The 21821-nt window shown below is 38.8% G+C and overlaps 1 long non-coding RNA gene across 1 annotated transcript in view; it reads right to left on the reverse strand.

The window, feature by feature from the left end:
• LOC144206843 (uncharacterized) overlaps window positions 1-21821 on the reverse strand; it is a 52357-nt gene that overhangs the window by 18527 nt on the left and 12009 nt on the right. The window contains exons 3-4 of the long non-coding RNA XR_013328447.1: window positions 4310-4448; window positions 1018-1110 (exon numbers count right to left, since the gene is read on the reverse strand). This is a non-coding gene — a long non-coding RNA (uncharacterized LOC144206843). The remainder of the gene's footprint in view (window positions 1-1017; window positions 1111-4309; window positions 4449-21821) is intronic.

Below are 21821 nucleotides of genomic sequence, written 5' to 3' on the forward strand. Positions count from 1 at the left end.
ACGTTTTGTTAAGATTATTCTCCCCTTCCCATAACAACTTTAAAAAAAATATAGATTTGTATTTTTATCAGTATGTAAAATACTTTCTTGGTTAATTTATACCCTCTCAACTCCCTGCACCACACTCACATGTACAAACATATTATATTTACACTTTTCAAATATAAACCTATATACAAATATAGATCGTCCATATAATAAACTAACCCTGCATATGGTTATCATACTCAGCAAAGTCTCTGAGTATAAATGATTGCATATTTTTGCATGTGGCTGGATTGTGAGAATGAACAGAGCTGAACACACACATGCACTAACCAAATAAAATGTGAACACTAACAAACGTTAATTGTCTCTATGCGAAATGAACCTGCAAAGTATATATAAACAGCCTTTTCATTCATTTTATGGTTCCCTCGTAACAAGTAACCACTCGGTCGGTCGGTCACTATCCCCCACTAAACTTATTCTCCATGCTATTACCAGCAAATTGCTTTAAACCTATGGGAACATAAACATGAAAAAAAAGAGAAATATAAAGATAATGAGGCCTCTTGTTATAAAGGTATGGCATGAGTTGCTTAGAAATGCAAATTGGGGTCATTTTCATAATTTATGGGGGGAGGGGGGGGGGGTACCATGATTGTATGACCTTTACAAAAGTTGCCAATGCTTTTGGTAGAGGAACACTATCATGACATAAAAAAAAAATAATAATACATACAGTATGCTACCAATGTATTTAAGTTTTGGGGAGATGTTTGATTTTTTTAACTTGAACATTATTCCTATCCTCAGACAAAATGTTCCTATTTATGTGTTTCAAAACTTGATTATTTTGTTAGTTTTACTATATTATAAAATATTCCCTAATGTTTCTTTCCCACATACTTTTCTGTCCATAGTGGAACTGCATTGGTATTCAACCTCCTTTCCCCCCTGCAGTTTTTCCAATTTTCAGTGCAAACAAGTAAAATTCCACTGTGGAATCAATAGTCTAAACTATCAATTGCATACCTCCTTATGTGATCTCTCCATCCTCTTTCCCCAGCCAGCTGCATTTCTTGGACAGTCCACCTGCCTGCCAGAGGTAAGTGAAGCTGGAGCAGCCTGAGTAAACAACAACAAAAAGAGAAAAATCAGCTCCAGCAAGGCCAATTATAGCCCGACAAAACACTTTGCATGTCATTGTGATGGGGATTCATGCTTGATTGACTGAATGGCTTCTAACGAGCGCTGGCGAACAACATGCGGGCAGAAGGGAGACGCCAGTTTGAATCCCCCTGATGGATGGAATGGCACTAAATAAACACGTGCGTGCACACATCTAAGCACAAACGTACTCTCTGGTGAGCTTTTAACAGTGCAAAGGTATGCAATCACATTAGCATGGATGGAATTGGAGAAAACCTGGCATACTGATTTTCACACTAAATATAAACCAGTGGGTGGAAAATGTAAAGTGGATAAAGCAGTAGAATTGTGGTGTTTTCCCTTGGTAAGAGAAAGCCACACTTCTACTTGGACCTTTTTTTATAATGTCACTTCACTGGATGGAGTTGTGTATAAAAACAGATGGATTAGAAAAAAACGTTCCACTGGGACAAAGGCGTGTTATGTTAATGAAGGGCCTTTACAACAGATGTTAGTTTTGGTCCTGTGATGTGTGCACAAAGTGCTTTGACTAGACTGGAGATTCACATCTTCAAAGTTGTTTCCCCTCCATGTTATTGCATTCTGACTCTATAAAAGCCACTGACTAATCATGAAAAGGGACAATTCTCTGTGTACGACACTCTTGGAGAGATCACTGCCATGTACGCTACAAACTAGAACAGCGTATGTGCGTATGATGCAGACTCATAGCTGGAAAAAACACCCTCTTTATTCCATTTCAAAGTCTGACATATGTAAGGCTAAGCCAACTTTTTCTACATCCCTTCCGGAGGATCTGCAGGGTATTTATCAATTGCAGATATTGCGTGTGTTGTCTTGGAAATACTCTGTTTGGGGGATGACTTTTCTTTACAAGTCAGAACAGTTTCCAGAGTTTGAGAATTATAAATATGAATATGCCAAGTCTTTGATCAGTGTGAAACTTAATTTTTTTCAGCAACTATGTCCAAATAGTTATGGTTAACCTGAAAATTTAGTTTCATAACAAAAAAGGCGACTTTGAAATGTGTTTTTTTTTATTTTTTACAATTTTCCATCTCAGTGGAGACATGACAGAGTACGTTTTATTTTCCATTTACACATTGACATATACAATTGAACCTACATTGTGCCTTTTGTGAGCAGATGTTGGATCGATTGGCTTTATGGCTGATGTCCCTGTTGATTGCTCCACTATAGTTCCAACCTAGCTTGTGTGTGACGAAAGGCATCATCATTAACTGCTGCACTGAACCTGTGTGTTTTTCTAAATCACTCGACAACTTTTTCCTCATAAGACATGACCTTTTCTTGTCTGGGGGCGAGAACCCTAGAACAGTCATGCATTTCTGCCTTGTTACCTCCTGACTTTTCTGCATTGCCTGACCCATTTTCTACACCCCCTGCCATCAATAGCAAGAACAAATAAGGCAATTAAAGCGCAATTAAAGGAGTCTTCAGATGATGCTGTATATTTGTTTATCGTGCAAGGGCTACCTTGACTGATCTTAGGAAAAAAATACACACATGCACACATATATCTATCTATATATATATATAAATATTGAAAGGCTGGGAAGTTTACCCTTCATTGCCTTTCACCTCAAGGTGACTGTTTGTGTTTAACCACTCAGCCTACACGGTGTTCAGAATGAAAGAGCTCAGAAAACGATGTCAGACAGGTTACCGCTACTCGGCGTACTGAATCAAAGTTACGGATTAAAAAGGAAGACAAACAGACGGTGCAATACTACTGATCATTTACTCGGGAGGAAGATTTGTCTATGGATTTATTTATCTTATTTTCATCTTGTAAGGGAACGATCACAAGGATAAGTTGGTACACCGAAAGAAAAATCTTTACCCCTGAATTAGAAGGCCCTTACAATACATTAGCCCTGAGGTAATTACTAGAAACTCAATTAGAAGGAAGACCACGGCCAAACTGGAGGACTTAAGCTACAATGCTGGTAAATGGATTGAGAGTTAATTTAGTGAGCCGGAGGGTGAAACTGCAGTCGTTGAATGTAGACGCTTCGCTATTTGCAGTCCCGATGCCCTCGCTTTGTTTTTCAATTAAACGGATGTGAGAATTAACAACTATTCGTTTTATGTCTTTCCTTGTATGTTTGTTACGCGTGGAACGATTATCTGGAAGCCATTTGTTTTTGGACATTATTATTCTAGCTTGATTATGTCATTGCGGCCATAGAAAATTTTTATAAGGTTATACACAGTGCACAATGTGAGGTTTGGAAATCAAACAAATTGAATTTTACAAACAATATGGCCATAAATTAATTTGAATCTGCAAGAAAACGAGAAATGGGGGAACATTTGGTAGAAAGAGAAAGCACTGGATAGTACTATTACGAACGACAAGAATGGATTTAAAAGGCAAATAAAAGCCCAAAGCTTTGTTTTATCAGCGTAGAATTTACAGTGCATTTCAAGCATGTGTGAGAGTCTGTTCGTGACTGAGCGCGTGGTGTTGCGTGGGTGCGCGTCGTGATGCCGTCACTTTGAGTCCCTTTTTCTGGTTACCAGATGGACTTAGTGCTAGTCTCTAAGACTTAGAAACAAAGCTCAAACTGCCCTACTTTGACTGATCATTGAGCTTCATCGACAATTTATTTTAAAAAAAACATCAAGTAATTTTTTCTTCCATGAGAGAATCTCTCAGAAAGTCTAATGTCTAAACAGCTTTCTTTTAAGGTAAGAGTTAGAATAATGCTGACCTGTATTGGTTATAAATGATTTCAGCTTCCGGCTAGCAGACATTGCTCAAGAAAGAACACCTCTAAACTCACTAAAGTGGTGATGCCCTGATCCGATACTCAGTATCCGTGCCCAGTAGGGTTACTTTTGGGAGTTTTTTTTGTCAAGATTGGTTCCGATCCAGTCGTAACGTGCACTTTCAGTACCAGTTTCAACTGCAGTAAATCAAATCCCTAAGAAATAATGTCTGCTGAGTGAGACAATCTCTCTTTAGAAACTAACGACGGTAACAGTTTATGATGTAAAATAAAGTATTTTGCATTAAAGTGAGTCCTGGCGGTACCTCGTGTAGCACCAGGACTCACTTAAATACTTAGACTTTAATAGATATGATGTTTGTGTTTTCACTGATAGTGCAGTGTCGTGTCACACTTACCTGACACATAGACGGCGTGGGTTCAGTTAACACTCAATGACATTGAGTTTGTTTCTATTATTGCCCGGCGTCAGGTCTGAAGCGTCTTCCTTTTGGACCACATCAATTGGGATTGACTGACTTCAGCTCAGCCAGGTCCCTGAAAAGAAGATTTTCTGTTTAAGTATGTTTCTTGCCACTGCAAACAAGCACTGCAGGGGAGTTTTACGATATCCCATTGAGATGTTGAAACAGGAAATTTGTCTACTTAAAATATGCAAAGTCCTAAAAAGGCTGTTTGAGCAGTAGCACACGTTGTGTGAATTGTTATCATCAAGGAAAGCTTTAAGAAATGACACGCTCATAAATCTAGCAATCGACTTTCTGGGACATTCCCATTAACCATAAAAACACCCATGAAACACTTACTAATCAATCTTTCAAGCTTGTATATAAACGAAAATTTTGAGTCCCCCCACCCCCCCCTCCCGCCAGTGATAAGTCATCACTGGAAATTGCCTCGTTATTTAACAATCATTCCTACATCACCTGGCATTTATGTGTCTGCGGCGATCCTGCTGAGTAGGTCTTAGCTTGTTCCTCATTACTTCATAATTGCTGACTTTTTGTGCGACCTCAACAGGAAATGGAAAAATGCTGACTAATCGTTTAAGCGTGGATTAAGTGCCTCCACAAAGTCCAATAGTGTGTCCTCCCAGGGGTCTCTTTTAGCTTTCATTCTCTCTTTTACTTCTCAATCAAGTGGCATGCACTATGTGGCTGTTTAGCAACTATTTGCTTAGTACTGTTGACAAAATCACTTTTTTTCCTTATGTTGTTAGACCATGAAACATTGATTTTAATTATATTTGATCGATCAAGTATGTGGATCTGTTTGTTTGTCATGGAGTCAATTCATTCGCATTTGTGGATGAAGTAGTTCCATCATTATATATTTAACGCAAAATGAATGTAATTCTAGAGGTACAAGATGAGTGAATAAGCCAGAAAACAAGTTCGCAATGACAAAAAAAGTTATGCATGTTCATACAAGTGTAATTTATAAGTTAAAAACTGAACTGACTGGATGTCAACAATGGATGTTAGGTTCATTTAACGAAGTAAATGTAGAAAAAACACTATTAGACCATAGCAATTTCAATTTACTGGAAAAAAATGGCCACTAATATGCTTCAAAAAAAATCAGAAAGTACTTAGTTTTAATTGAACCCGGCCTCAAGGTTTTTTCTTTTGAATTAACATAAGCAACAACATCCATTTTATTGAATGTGCTCAAATGTAAAGGTCACATCTGAATATTAATTATGAGTACTAATAAGTCTAAGGTATTGCTAGTTTACCAGAGCACAAGATTTAAAAAAAAAAACTGAAATAGTAGGACACGAAAAATACTACTTTTCTGCAAATCACAATTTTATACAGTAGAGTAGAAGTAATGCACATCAAAACTCCCTTGAAGTCATATTGGGTCGGCGGACACTTGGATGTCCACCAAAGTGCCTGATTCCTACAACAACACAGTTCAATGGTTCTGAATTATATAACAAAACATGTCCGATGAATCTTTTTTTACAGACTGAAGGCCTGTCAAGTTGCCTCTCATCTTGTTGGTGGAAGTGTCTACACTATCACTTTTTAAAATATCTATTCTAGACATATTCATTGATGGATTACAATCAAATGATGTGCAAACTATACTGCATTAATAATGAGCTTTACTGGAATTTTTGGTTCTGAATGACTGGAGTCATGGCAAAAAATATAACTATTTTTTGAAAATGTCAGGGTGATGACAAGATTTTAGGCCGGCGTGGAGTGCACTGCAAAGGCCAATCAAGCCCTTGCTCAAAAAAGGGGTAAAATTAGCATATTCACAGGAACAAAATGACTGCCTTAATTGCAGCCATATCACGGCTGTGTTCTTCACGCCTCCTCATCAGTCTTTTTCCCCTCCATCAGCAGCCTTTTTGTGATTCTTTCAAATTCACTCTATTCCTCCTCCAATCACTCAGTCATCAGTTGGCTATTGTACGTACGTGGCTCGGGGTGCGAGAGCTTGTCGGACTCAGATGAAGACTGTCATCATTGTACACCAGCGCACAATGAAAAATAATATCGGTCTGGCACATGAGGCGTGTCAGTCTTTCTATTTATCGACTGTGGTTTGTACGTTGGCATCGTGACACTTTTGTTTGTGTTTTGATGTCTTTTGTGCTAAAGTTCATCACCGTCTTCCAGATTGCTTGCCTTGTCAGTTTGGAAATTTTCCTCATTTGGAAATGAAGCCAAGGTGATTTAATTCCAAATCCTAACAAACAAACAAACAAACTAACCAACAATAGTAGATTTCCGAGTTTAAGGTCAAAATCTAAGGACTTTAATGTAAAACTGTAATTAAATCCCGCAAGAAGTCAATCATTACAATAGGACTGTTTTTCCCGAAGATATTTGAAACTAAGCTGTAAAAAACATCCCATTAGTCATGGTAGATTAAAATGTTAAGTAGTCATTACTCAAATACATAATATCTCTTAAGCAATTTGTTTTCATATATTCATAACTCATTTGATTTAATTAATATTGTGAACTTGATTTACTGAGTTGAGTTAACTTGCATAATAAAATATGTGAGACATTTCTAACTTCACTTCTTATGCCTTCAAAAGAGCATGCTGGCATCTTGGCTTTCAGCCCAGCTAAGAGTTGTTGGTCCTTTCTAAGCATCGAACCCCCAATGGACAAAAAAATATATATATTTATATATACATACAAGTTAAAGTGAAGTCCAGCCTTATTAAAATGTTTCAGTGGCCATTTTTCCACCAACTTCAAGCAGTCAGCCTACTGTGAACCTGCCTCTAGCATTCGCCACCATCATTGAAAACAATGTCGGCGCCACCATACACTGTCAGTGTTTGTCATCTGCCATTGTTGCTTGCAGTTTGTCTTCACTTGCTATTGCTGAAGTGTCGACGGCGTTCGCATTGCGCCAAAGATGCGACAGTATATGTACAGAGTTGTAAAGGTGGAAGCTGTGAGTACGAGGTAGAAAGGAGGGATGCGGGGCCTTGGAAAAAGACTCCCATGATGGCTTACAAAGTGCATGAGAGATGAGCCGAGGTCTTAACTGCTGTTAGGTGGAATTTCCATACAGCCGGAATATTTGATGGCGCTCTGCTGGGATGGACGGCAGGAGGTTGTGCTACAAGTTTTATCAACTACTCCATAATACAAATCCATTGAGCCTTCTTGCTAACTTCAGAAAAGCATCATTCATACGAGTAAGAAAACCCACTAAAATCCCAGTAATTTTTCCAAAGTGATGGTAAAATGGAGATCAACAAATATTTTCAGACTATAACCTAAACAACAGAATCATATGCTTGCCAGAGGGAAAAAAGACATAAAGCTGCACCTGAGAATAAATTGCAACCCCAGCCAAACCATTAATAATCCATAAAATACTGTGCAGTAAAATAATAAAGCAAGTGTATGTATGCTCCTTGATCAAACCCTCAAAGTTTATATAATTATTATGAAACGCTCGCTTGCATTTGATGCCTCAGGCAAATATTTAGTTTGGTGTTGGCTCAAATGCACTGTATGACTTGTGCCCTATTTGTGGTTTTAATTTGGTCAAATATTTGGCAGCCCCTGTCTTTCTCCCCCGCACCATTACGTTGTTCACCCCGATTCTTGAGGGAACTCCATCAATTACATTTCATCTGTTATAAGCCAATGGTGAAACATGTATTTCTTTGGCACACCGGCTGCTAAATACGCTCCCTCAGCTTAGCTCGTAAAGAATAAGCGGTTCAACATGCCTTGTTCCCAATGACACTTTAATGGTGTGATAAATTTGGTTAGGAAGATGCAATTTTAAAAATTGCCAGAGGATATTTACAGCATAGTGCACCAACGTGGCTTATTACTATTATGTATTGTAGAAAGATCTAGAGGAAAACAACAACAAATGTGCCACGGCCATATTAAATGGGAGGCTGAATTAACAGTGGTGCACTTCTTCTTGTTGATACATTTCCATGTGTTCGGATGGGAAGGCCCACACAAATAACAGCCTCTTAATTAATAATGCTTGACGAGACTTCTGGTGCCAAGCTAAAGGCTCGTTAGAAGAGCGCTAACGAGTCCCTGGTAACGAAAGATGTTGCTCTCTAATAAAGAACTGACTAATTGGCAGATTACATTCGCGGGCAAAGCTCACGGGAAGCTGGGGCGTTGACCTCGCTTAAGAAGGCCGCCGTTTAAAAACGTGTCATCCAACTAGGGTCAGGCGATTGGAGGCCACAAATATTCATTTGTGCATCCAAGTGTCGGAATTTGATGTCAACAAAGTTACAGCAGGGAGAGCTGAGACAAAAGATCAATAGCAATTGGATGCCTTCATTGTCATTGCATATGAAATACGACATTTAAAAAAAGGACAGAAAACATTTACAAGCCATTTTGTGACATGAGCAAGACCCATGTATATAAACACTGACAGACTTATAAAATAATTAATATTAAAAATGTCACAAGGAAGTGCAAACGATCTGGCATCCCCACCATTTGATTTAAAAAAATAAGACTGCCATTGACAAAATTTCCGTCAAATATTAGCTTTTTTTTAAAAAAAAAAGAATCTGTCACTATTACATGTGAAAATTATAATTCCGTCGTTTAATTGATCTTTCAATGTATTTTTTTCTGATCAGGCAAATGTTAAAGGCATTGTCTTTAAAGTAGGTGTGAAGTCATTGTTTCGAATATCTTTATATAGGTTTTAACGACTCTTGTTATCTATGTGCCCAAGCCAAAGATTCAAAACTAAAGGTGTACTACTGTATCTGTGTTGTGGTCGCAGTAGGGAAGGAACATGCCATCTTTACACTATGAACGTTACATTTCTTTCATTACACATTCTCTGTAGGAGCACTCAAAAACACAGCCTCCTTCCACAATGGTCTCAAGCATTAAAATTGTATCTTTCCCCTTCTGCCCACGTCACTAGTTCCACCCACGTGTGTGATGTGTTCTTGCAGTAACCGAACCCAAGCATTTTTTTTTTTTTTTTTCGTATTTGCAGGCCTCTGGATACTATTCACATTTACGAGTGGCCAGATTCCAATATGAAGAAATCGAAGCAGGGAGAGAATTGAGTCTGGGAGCATGCTGTATATCTTTATGGTTAAAAAAAAAAAGCGTATTTATGTAAAACATTTCAGCACTACCCAGTTCTATTTTGCATCATTTGAAGTGTGGAATCAGCACTTAGGCTTTTGCATATTGCCTACGGCTAGCCAATTAAGATTGGAGCAGTGTTGAAAATTTGCCACCCAGCTAAACATTTTTCTTTCATCAACTACAGTTCAGCACCAGATCATTTTTATGCCCACCACGCTTCTCCGATATGTGCAATTTTAACAAATTCCAATGAACAAATGCAAACAAGATGCAACGGATGACGGAAGTGAATCGAGGCATATACTTTGAACATCTCTAGAATATAGTTCCCAGATTGTGTTCTCTTCTGTCCACAAATAATGGGGAACTCGCTGTTGTAGTTAGTGTCCTCAACAAGAACAAGAATAAGAAAGCAAGTGACTTTTTGAGCCTTCAGTCTGGGCTAAAAATTGATTTTTTTTTAGAAAATCGGATCTGTGTGACATGATCCGAATTTTTTCCATCACAGATGCAAAATATTCAGTCATTTTCTGTACCGCTTATCCTTAAACGTGTAGCAGGGGTTTGGGAGCATATACCAGTTAACTATGAGGACCTGGCAGGGGACACCATAGATTGGTGGCCAGCCAATCGTAGGACACAAGGAGATGTACAATTCAATGAACTATTCACGCTCACACTCTGACACCTGGGATTGAAGCCTCAATCCCACAACTGTGAGATCAATGGTTTATAAATGAAAAACAAGATAAAGAGCAACAGTTTATATAAACAAATGAGGACAAAATGTGAGAGAAATGCAGCAGACCCCAAAAAACTCTTTGACAGGGACCAGCACTGCGGGCGGCAGAGTTCTATGATTTGGAAACCAGAACTGAGCGCAGAGTCATCTATCACTGTGGCAACCTGGGCCGTCAGCGCTGCAATCTGGGGTGGGGGTGTAGTAGCGGTGCCGGGGCAGATGGGCAGGGAGGACGAGACCCTGTATCCCAGTTCAGCGCTGGTGCGAATTGGGACACGGGCCAGGAAGAGTGTTCGTACACTTACCCTGGCTAAAATAGAGGCTAAAATGTGTGGGGACCTGCGACCTTTGCTGTCTTTGTGTCCAGCCCACAGACGGAGCTGTCTGGAGGAAGAAGTGCAGGACATCCGTCAAATCAGCCCTTGTGACCGCTGAAAAACCAAAGTCCTGCTCAAGTGCACACGTGTGCCAAAGCCAATTTTCTTGGTGGCTGTATTTTACTGGAAATTCTGTTTTTCCAGATAATATTTCACTCTTCCTCCCAAACTGATATTTTTACTTCTGTTCCACCATTGCGGGTGGAAACCCAATTTAGAGAGGAGATTATCAAATACCGTAGATTTAATTCACATCAATGGGATCACACTCAATTAAAATGACAGCTTATCTACGATTTAACAATTCATGAAAAGCTGCTGTTGTTAAGTCCAAGTCCCTCAGGTGAATCTATTGTTATTTTTTTCTCATGAGTAATTGCATTTGTTTCATAGAGAATAAACAGCGCCACACAGCATTCAATTACTCCAATGTCAGATGTGCTTGTGTCACAGTAGTGGGAGCACAAGACTTCATTTCATTTAGATGCACTAAGTCAGCACCGTCGGATTGCAAAGGGAGATTAAAATGGAACTCAGTTTGGAGTCTGTGTGGGTAAAAGCAATCATCCCAGTGGAGCGCAACACTGTGATATCGATATTGTGCGAAAGCGGTCCTCGCGTCATCCTCCCTGACGGTGACTGATATATATACTGGGCGTGGTGGTTCGTAAAAGTTTGCCAGACTGTGTTAAATTAAGAAAAGGAGGGACCTAACCAACAGATGCTTTTCAAAACTTTTACCCCCAGAAAATAATTGGCTTTCCAACAAGTACCAACACTAAACCTTGATCAACAGTCATGTGTGAAAGAGATTCAAGAGCTGTATCAAAAATTAAATCTTATAAAAATTAACTCTCAAGTTTTATATTATTCTGCAACTGTAACACCATAGCTCTTTAAAAGAAACAATTGACTATTAGAGTGCACACATTAATTGATTTTTGTAAAATTTTTTGCAATGTTTTGAATCTTTTTGTACTTAACTACCAGTAAATTGAAAATTTACATCAGTGAATGAGTTGATAATGCACCTATTGTTGTCGTTGCAAGATAGAAACAATGTTCTTTCCTTTCCACCATGACACACTCATCAAGGACCTTAGAAAAAACCCTTGAGTTATTTGGGCATTCTGTACATTGAAGAGCATGTTCTTAACCAAGCAAGAGAAATACTTGAAAGTCCATTAAAGCTCTCCACAAACTCAACAGGCACAAATGAGACTCCATTTCTGCAAAAGCAGGCCAAAGGCTGGCACTGTATTTTTTTTTTTCCTTCCTGAAAACTAGGGTGGGTTTTTAATTGACAAAGGGGTCACTTGAGAAACTAAAACGGCAACATGTTTACCTTAACTTTGTCATATACAATTTTAAATGATGAATTGCTATTCTATTACGTTATTATAATAAGTAGAGGTGTAATGACACTTAATATGGATGAGTATATAAATAGCAGTGGACAACACAGTGGTAGAATGTCCAGCTTAATCACAATTCAGTGTTAAAAAATAATTTAAAAAAACATCACTTGGTGAGAAAAAAGGCTATTTCAAGCCATACTACATGAATGAAAAGTGTGTACAAAGGAATTTGTGGATCTGACAAAAAATACAAAACAATTAAGTTGATTGATTGCTCTTGTCGCTAATTGGGTACAAAATTAAAACCATCTCCGACTAATCCTGGGAGCGATTATAATACTTTGTGATCAGCATTGTGGGCTAGGTGCCGGCTGGAGCATGAAACCCCGTGAAGAAAGTACGGTTTTATTGCTGCATTTGTATGTGGCTCACATGCTGCTGATACACTGCTAATTAGCCCCAAACTCAGAACGGGCACGGTTCCAATTAGTGGTCGATCTGCCCTTTTCAGTGCACGACAGTCATTCCCGTGAGTATGCGCGCGTGCAGTGACAAGCGGCCAATAACGGAATGTCAGCAGAGAGGTGATAATTTGTTTTTTGTTTTTTTTCTGCTCTGTACAGCAATAAGAGTGTCAGGCTAGCAATTTTAAAATAAATAATAATTTTTACAGTGGAAGGGACAGCATGTGGCTGTAAGACAAGGCTCAGGCTCTACATCCACTACACAAGCAAACAGTGGTACCTCTACTTACGAATGTTTCTACCTCGATATGAAAAACAATCCAAGTTATGAAATGTCAAAAATCCTACAAAATCTAAATACACTTCCTGCATCCATTTTATTTTTTTAATGATCAAGCTAAATTTTCTTTTCCATCTTCTAACATATTGCCAACAAATGAAAACTAACCATGTTCATGACTTCAGCCTTCATGGTTAGTGCTTGTATAGAAATGAGCGTCTTTCAAAAAATGATTTACGCTTAAAAGTTATGCCATGAAATATTATTTCAGGGTATCATGATGGTCCACTGTACAACAATTAAGGTCAACTGGATGGTCGGGGGGAGGGGGGTTCGAAACAATGAGTGGAAGACACTGGAAGAGAAGTGATGTGATGTGTGTTCTCGGGGGAAAAAAATCCCTGAGTCAGATGTCTTGTATGTGTGTATACGTGCATGGAAACATGCACAGAAAGGGCAGTTGGACTCGTTGATCGATTGAACCATGCGCTGCTGTGACGCCTCAGAAGGCCTCAAAGATGAATGAGCTGACCTACCAAGGAAGAGAAGAGCTAAAGAAAACCTTCGAGGTTTTGTCACGGCGTACTTTCTTTCTTTCAAGACAAACTTTCCCCACTGAGATCAATTATATCTTGAATACTTTGTTCCGGTGTCAAAAGCGGTGCCATTATAAAGCCTTGATCAAGAGTACAGGGAATGTTTTAATTAGCATTTGGCTCGGAGCCTTGCCAAGCAGACAACAAGAAGGTTATGTGCATTTATCACATCAGAAGTGAATGGTCATATTTAATGCCTTCGACCAATGTCAAATAGGTTTGGATGTATATCACTGTCAACAGCAACCAAAATTACCACTTTAAGGGTGTTTCCTTCATCTCAAATGATTAGAATCAATGAGAATGCTAAAAAAAGGAGAATTAAAAAGTCTATGTCGATCATGCTGGTCTGCTAATCTAATGCCGTATGTCATAAAAACATGCTTCTGTCCCAAAAATTCTGATGTAATGAATAAATGAGATCCAGTACTTGGACATCAATTCATTTTAATGGTCCTATACCATCCTACAAAGTATAATATACAACTAACTTTGGGAAGAAACAGTCGATGAAAACCTTTGAAACAAAGTTATCCCTCAAAACATTGCGATACGGTTCATATGAGAACATTGGCAACAAATGCCATTAGAATGACTCTCCTGCAACACTTTGTGCCGATTCTGTCTCATTGTGTTGATTTGAAGCCACTCCAGAAAAAACCTTTCTGATTTAGATGATTGTGGCACCTTAGCAGGAGGCTGTCAAGCACTGAGTGCTTTCAACATAAGAAATATGGCATGAGAAGGGACTTTTTTTTGTCCCTAAGATCCAGTATGAGAGCTGCAAAACTATCTGCCGATGTATAGCTTTCTCATTGTGCAAATCACCACAAAAAATGGTTGACAAAGCACACACTGATTGGTGAAAAATAATAACGAGCACAAAAGAGAAACTACAAGAGAAAAAGGGGAAAAATAGCCTCATTTAAGCTACTTATTCTAATATTTGAATGTGAAGTTTACTCTCGAACATGAGATAAAAGGAAAAGAATTAGCTTTGTCTGTTTTTTTTAATACAGGAAAAACTCATGGAGCATAGCAACAGTAACCAACAGGATGAGGGGTTTTGTTTTAATGAAAGACCAATTAAAGCAGATGACCACTGCCCACAAATCGCCAATCTTGTAGTGGACATTTGGTTTTTTTCTGCGTTTCTGACATTAAAAAGGCAAAACTCCTGCCAATCATGGTCACGGCCAATCAAATTTCATTGGGTTTGACGGAATAAGACGTCATACCTTTTCAGGTGGACATCATTTCCTTGTCGGTTATTGTTAGGACAAATGGTAGGCGTGCTGGGCGAGATCCAGTTCGAATCTTTAACCTTTCCAAAGGCCTGCCTGATTCGCTAGAGCAAATCGCATTTCCACTCTGGCTTCTGTTTACCTCTGCCTTGTTCTTATGACTGTTGTATGGGGAAAAGAAGTGTACTTTTTTCTTTGACAGCAACCCCACAACAGCTGTCAGATACATTCAGTAGCAGGAAGAAAAAAAAGGACAGAAAAGAGAAGCAAAATGCAGCAACATTGTCTAGGGTTGGGGGAGAATAAACTAAACAAAAAAGATTTAGTTTCCTCTTGCTGATTTGTCTATGGACGGCACATGAAGCAGGACAGAAATGGGATGATTGAAGGTTTGGTAGGAAAAATACTTCTTGGAAAGCTCCCAAATAGTCTTTTCAAGGAAGCATGTTTAATAAATGATTTGAAAATACATCTAACCTGAGCTTAGTCTTGCCAAGTTGCCCAATTTATTCTGGTTTAATTCAAGAATAATACAACGTCCAAGCTAAATTGGAATCAGGGTATATAAAATAAGATGTCAACAAAAAAAACATGCAGTTTATGGTGCTGAAATTGAGAAATTCCATTGTGATGTTTCCACATGAAGCTTTTACATGGAATGCTGAAATGCGAGAAAAAGATCTAAAGTTAGCTTCTCTTTCATAAGTGCAGACTTTTGCACCCGTTACAGGAAGTTGATGCATGTGGGTGCATCATCAATGACAACAGAAGAAGAAGAAGAAGATGAAGATGATGAAACAACTGAAAAAGATGTGATGGCACAGTGGGACACAATCAGATGAAAAGGGGGCATGAAGAAAAAAAAAATCAAACGTTGACTTGGTTCTATTATATATGACATGAAACATGCAGCATAGAACTGTCTTGAACTTTGAGGGATCTTATTTCATCCAAATGGTACAGAAGACTTTGGGGCCATTGCCACTATCCCATTAAGCATACCTGACAGTTTTGTTCAAAATAATGGCAACATCATCTTCATTCCCTTCTTGTTTTATAATCTTTCATCCTGTTTTGTATTTTTATAAGAAAAATAAGCAAACAACAGTTTATATCTTTCAATATTTAAGGGACATAAAGTAAGACAATTGCTAGCTGATTTAAAAAAACGAGAATGACATAATTGATTTCGAGTTCATGTCAAGCTTCCTATTTGCATTTTTTTGGAATCTGCCGAGAGATAGATACAACATTACGTTTCAGCAATTTAACGGATTGGAACATTCTTGGAAAAAGCGCTAAAAGTAATCCACCGAGGAGCTCCGATACACCACAAGACTCAAAAGACAAGAGAAAACAAATGCAGGTAGGGAGGGCGGGGGATAGCAGAAGGTTGGCGGATCCGTCGCAGGCAGGAGTTGGCGATGTGATTTGTGACAGTGTGCTACTCCCTAACACGATTTCCTCTCCGCTGCCGTCCTGCTGTGTCAACACTAAGCTCCCACCGCTTCCGATATGGCATCTTGATATTTTCTGCTTCATCTTTACTCCACGTGCACCTTCTCAACCTACCTCTTCACGCACTACACCTGCCTTCATGCTGCTTTGTTATTTTAGTCTCGTTAATATGCTTGTCTAGCCACCGGCTTCCTTCAGACCACGGCCTTTAAATCGCAATCTGCTCTGCAAAGATGGATCATCAAAGAGAAAAAGAAAAGTGCAAAGGAAGAAATGAAACAAAAGAAAAATGGTCATAAAACAAAGTGTTGCTAATCTTTTGACAAAATACGTTGGGGAGGTGATGACAGGCTAATATAGCCTGTGGCAAATCGATCAAACTTGGTTGTCTGAAAAATGTGGTGAGCTCGCAGAACAAATGTAGCCAAACAAAATGATATTTTACAGCATATTTGTTCTTCGGCTCACAACAACTTCCACGACAGATGTGCTAACGAAGCAGAAATTGGAATAAAGAGATACTTATATAGAATTATTATGAGAAATTCCCCGACTACGAATGTTGCAGAAAGACAAGGACAGATCGCACATGTGAAAAAACTGAGTGCGTACTTATTACCTTTCCTACCTATTTTTTTCCCAAGGCAAATCAATTAATCACTGATATATTCTGGTCTGTAAAATACAAGTTGATCCCTAGAAATGAGCACACTTGCTCTTCATCACTGATTTTAGCCTGTAGTGTACTTTAGCACACTTGTGCTTGTTACTATTAAAATTTGACAGGGTTATTGATGGCATTCCTCTCTGTAGCATGACTGCACGAGTACTCAACATTACCAAGAATCTACACGAACTATGAATTTTTCTCATGGTTACATTTCCTGTGCTCGTCAATAGCTTTTACTAAGAAAACTCCAAATGGGAATAGAATGGAAATTGCAGTTAAAGGGAAGCGGAACAGTCATATACTTGGAGCGGAATAACACAAAGTTGGTAACTTCAGAAATATGTTGGCGGCAAGGGAAGTGCCGTTTTGACTTTGAAAGAAAAAAATAACAAAGAAAACAGCCTGCACCGTTCTGTTTGAGGATGAGACACAGCTGCTTCAGTCAGCTCGTTCATCTCCACCAGCACTGGCAATTAAATCCCCAATGTTTCATCTAAATATAAAGGAGTCATGTCAGTGCCCATTAACAGCAGGGAGTGGCAACTATTTAGCCTGTGGTTAAATGTGTCTCAAAGCGAGGTCGAATTCAACTGGAGGCCACGCGTTGCCTGACGGACTGACCAACCAGTCCGGTTTAACCGAGCGTGAATGACGAGCTATCAGTGCGAGGCCTTGAGGACTGGCAGATGCTAATTTAGGAACATGATGTTGTCCGCACGAATACAACTATGCAACCCACCCGCCCCCCAAAAATATCCAGTTGTTAGCAATTGGGAGATGGACTGCGATAATTGGATTCACAAAGCAATGGTATGACTGACAATTACAGTAGATATGATTGTGTCAGGAAAAGTTTGAACTGAAGACTACATAAGGGGTTCAAAAATGTGTCTAAAGCCAAACTTATGCAAGGACAAAATACTCATCCTTCCTCTGCATATTAGTAAGGAGTGGACAGATGATTGCACGCCTTCTCATTAGAGTCTGGCATGCATCAGAATGTAAAAAACAGAACCACGGGATTTCAACCAGGGAAAAAAAATGAAGGGGGTTGAGAGGGAATAAATCAGTCTTTTGCAATGCTTGAAAAACTGCATGCAACCTTTGGTTTAATGATTTGTGAAAATGGACAGGACATAAGTTCTCCAAGGCTAGATTTACATTGTACTCAAAATGTACTGTCTGTATCAAATAATTCTGACTGGCTACTCATCATCAACATTTTAAATATATTAACCCCCCAGGCCTTGTTCGATTTTTACTACGCCTTCTTGTTTTTTGACCACTGCAGGCCAGAGACTGACATGATGTGTAATGTGAATTTTGCTAACTGTATCAGACAATAAACTGACTTAGGTGTAATTGAAACATATCTTAAACAAGGCAAAATACACAAATCTCTTGCAAAGTTATTTTGGAGGACTTCACATTGCCACTACACTCTTCACCTTCAAGCTGGAGAGCCTTTGAAATGAAAATCTACTCAACCATGAACACAGCGCCCTCCAACCCATCAACAAGTCCATTTTAATTCATAACACAGGTGAACAGAAAGGCACTTCTATTAAAATTGGAAATGGCATAGTGGGGACTGTAGGAGGGGGTGGGGGGGATAAAAATCATATTGAGCCACCAGCAGAGAAGGAGAGAAAGGCATTTGGTGAAGCATTGTGGGGGATGTCAACTGTGGAGGAAATTCACCGGTCTAAAAAAAAAAATAAAAAAATAGGCTCAAGCAAAGCAATTTTTAAATTTTGTTCAAATGCGAAAGGTCACCCGGCGTGCCGCCCAATGAACGCCCACCATTGGTGATTGCTTTCCATTTCTTCATTAAAAAAGTTACCATGCTTGGAGGCGTAAAGTGAAGATTAAGAACCATTTTCTCTAGCCAGCGTCTGCTCGCCGCTTCTATTCTTTACGCTTGGGGCACAATCCATTCTGTTTCATTATTTAGTTTCTAATTAAAGCACCTGTAGTTATGCCTGGACTGGCTTCAGTGTCCACTGCACTCTAGATCTACATTTGGTGGCACAATTTAACGCCATGCTCAATCTTTTTCGAAGACTTTTCGCACAACAGACTATGTCTGGGAAATTTTTGGTGATATCCATTCATTTTAAATTGTATACATTTAAAAATATGATACCAACAACCAGCATATATAGGAAATATAGACTGTAGTCATATTGCTTTCATAGTTCAGCTAGGCCTGCGACTTATACAATCTATCCAGGATACAAACAAATGAAATTCTCAATCAGAGAAGGCTTATTGGCATTTGTTTGAATGACCCAACAGACCAATGGGCACAATTCCACCACACAAAGTTTGACACACACACAGATCAATGGAATCATGTTTGGATCGTGCCAAATGCTAAATGCTGACAATGTATCCATTGATTTGACTCTTTTGGTCAGCATCGATGAGTTCAGCACCATGGAGAGCGGCGGTAACATTTAGCTCATGGGGGGCCCAACCTCCTCAAAAAGTCTCATGAACCAAATGGCACAAAATACCCAAATTTCTTGCCATTCTGGTTTTAATACGTCAATACTATGGTGGATTTGGCCTTCCCCAAAGGATCCTTGAAATAGTAACAAACTGTGATTGCAACCAAATGTGACCCACTTGTACTATTCAAGTCAGCCATGTTTGATTAGGAAGCATTTGAGTTTCCATCAGGAAGATTTGATGACTCACCATAAAACAAGCCACAGCTCTGCAAGGTCAAAGTAAACGCAGCACAAGAAGGCAGTTTTACTTATCAACTTGATTTAGTGGGCATACCTATCCTGAGGAGACCCACGAGGAGCCATTTCCGAACGGACACATAAATTCTACCGTTTTGGTTTGAGGCGGCCATTTTATGGTTGATTAGGCTTTTCTAGGGGTCTTCCAAGAGGGAATTTGTCCTTGAGTTTTTTTTTCAATTGCTTTCAAACTTGAAACATTCTGCATCGGAAATGTCATCAGTATTTTACAAGCAATATGGATGACTCATCATAAAACTATTGACCCATTCCAAGAATCCCTATTTGTATGTTACAGCTGCTTTCTTTAGGCATATATACTTCTTTTTAAACAGCATAAAAAAATTATGGTACTTGTAGCATCCTATGAATATTTACACCCGAGTTAGGATTTGTACACCGTTTATGTATCATGTTCAAACATTAAAGTGGCTAAATAATTCCCCAAAGCATATTTAGATACCTCCAGGCTTAGCAAAAATGACAAGCAGAGAAGCATGGTTACCATGGTAACAATAAGAGGAAAATGTCAAGGGTCTTAATAGATTTGATATTGTACCTATAAACAATATAGCGGATTCTAATTATAATACAAACAACTTGCTGAGCTGACGAAATACAAATGAATTGGGTTGAATGCGTTTCCGAGTGCCGTCCTGGCATTTAATATGCTGTCACATCACCTTCCACTAATGAACTTAAAGCATTACTGCCGGGGGTATGACCAAATTTGGTAGCTGGCAGAGAACGAGAAGGGGTGAAAAGGGCACATGCTGTCCAAGACGCTTGCTAATGATGCTGCTAACTGCCTAAATAAAAACGTGCGAGCTAAAATTGCTGACAAGGATGGCAGACAAAACAAACAAAACTGGTACCCCTTTAACGCTGTCTATCACGGCTACTTTTTTTTTTTTTTGCTAATTAAAGTGTCAGTGTACTGTGTTTTTTGCAGCGTTTTTTATCTGCAGAGAAAATGGACATGCTGCTTCATAATTGATACTCAATTCATAAATCATATTATTTGGACTACAAGTCGCACCAGAGTATAAGTCGTGATGGATTTTAAGTTGCATTTTTGGGCAGGCAATTGTTTTGATTTATCAGAAATCAAGCAAAAACATTATACATTATTAATAATAATAATAATAATAATAATAATAATAATAATAATAATAATACGTATAAAAAGTGATAGCCAAATAGAGAACAACAACCAAAATAATAGTCAATAAATCTTAATAGTGCATTGGATAAGCATAGCCGAAAAATAACAAAAATTAATACTTGTATTAATTGCAGGCTTTGGAAAAAAAACTTTTAGAAATAAAATACGGTATTCTGATGGGTCACTATGTTAAGTTCATTGTCTTATTAATGAGCTCTTGCAAATATGTGACACATATCTGGCCAGTAGAAGTTTAAACAGTCACAAAAAGACTGGATATGACAAAAAAAGTTGATTTGTTGGCAAGCCAATCAGTGAAAAGGAACTTCTTTTTTGAGGAACATCCTCAGCGCATTTGCCCATCAATGGCAGTCATTGTTATGGAAGCTTTTGTTTGTGTCATCTTCCTGTCACAGCCCCCCTGATGATTTGGTTCCGCCGCGCATTCATTACCCCAATACAACTTCCTGCATCTGCACATCCTTCTGACCATCTTTTATTCTTCCTCTTGGCTCCCGTTGACTTGGGGCTGGTTGTGAAAGAGGAAACGGGGCACTGTGCGACACAAGTGAATGTGATGCCAACACACAGTGGAAATAGGCGCCCTCAGGAATATGTACGGTCTCTCAGATGGCCACAAAAGAGACGCCCCCAAACACAACGGCGCTCTCTATACAGACATGCTAAGATGTGCCAGCAATGGCCACCTGCCTGTTACACACAAACAATCGCCTGAGGTCTTGCATTTTTGTGCTTATGTGCAGAGCTCAAGAAATGAAGACACCCAGGTTTAAATATCATACCAAGATCGCCTTGATAATTCTGCTTTATGTTATCACACAGTGAAAAAGTACTTTTAACTGCCATTTCAGAGTCTGTACTACTAAACATATTTGCTTTCTATCGTCTGTACTGTACAAGGGTAACAAAACCTCCACGAAAATGAACAAATCAATCTAAATTAGTTCTTTAAAACAGTTACTGTGGTGTATAAACTGTAATCTAAAAAGTCTCAGCAATACAATGGTTGATGATCCTTGGGCCTTGGGGGTATTTTGACGAAAGCATGTCAGAGAGATTTTAAAATGTGGGGAGAAAGTGTGTAATATATTGCCTTTGAATATGCAAATCAATTTTTCCGAGACGGCACATTTCTCAATTTGCACGCCATTTAAAATGTCAAGTTGTTTGTACGCTTTCAAAGCCGAGCAAAGCATT

Source organism: Stigmatopora nigra, chromosome 13 (assembly GCF_051989575.1).
Source record: "Stigmatopora nigra isolate UIUO_SnigA chromosome 13, RoL_Snig_1.1, whole genome shotgun sequence".
In the NCBI taxonomy this organism is placed as follows: Eukaryota; Metazoa; Chordata; class Actinopteri; order Syngnathiformes; family Syngnathidae; genus Stigmatopora; species Stigmatopora nigra.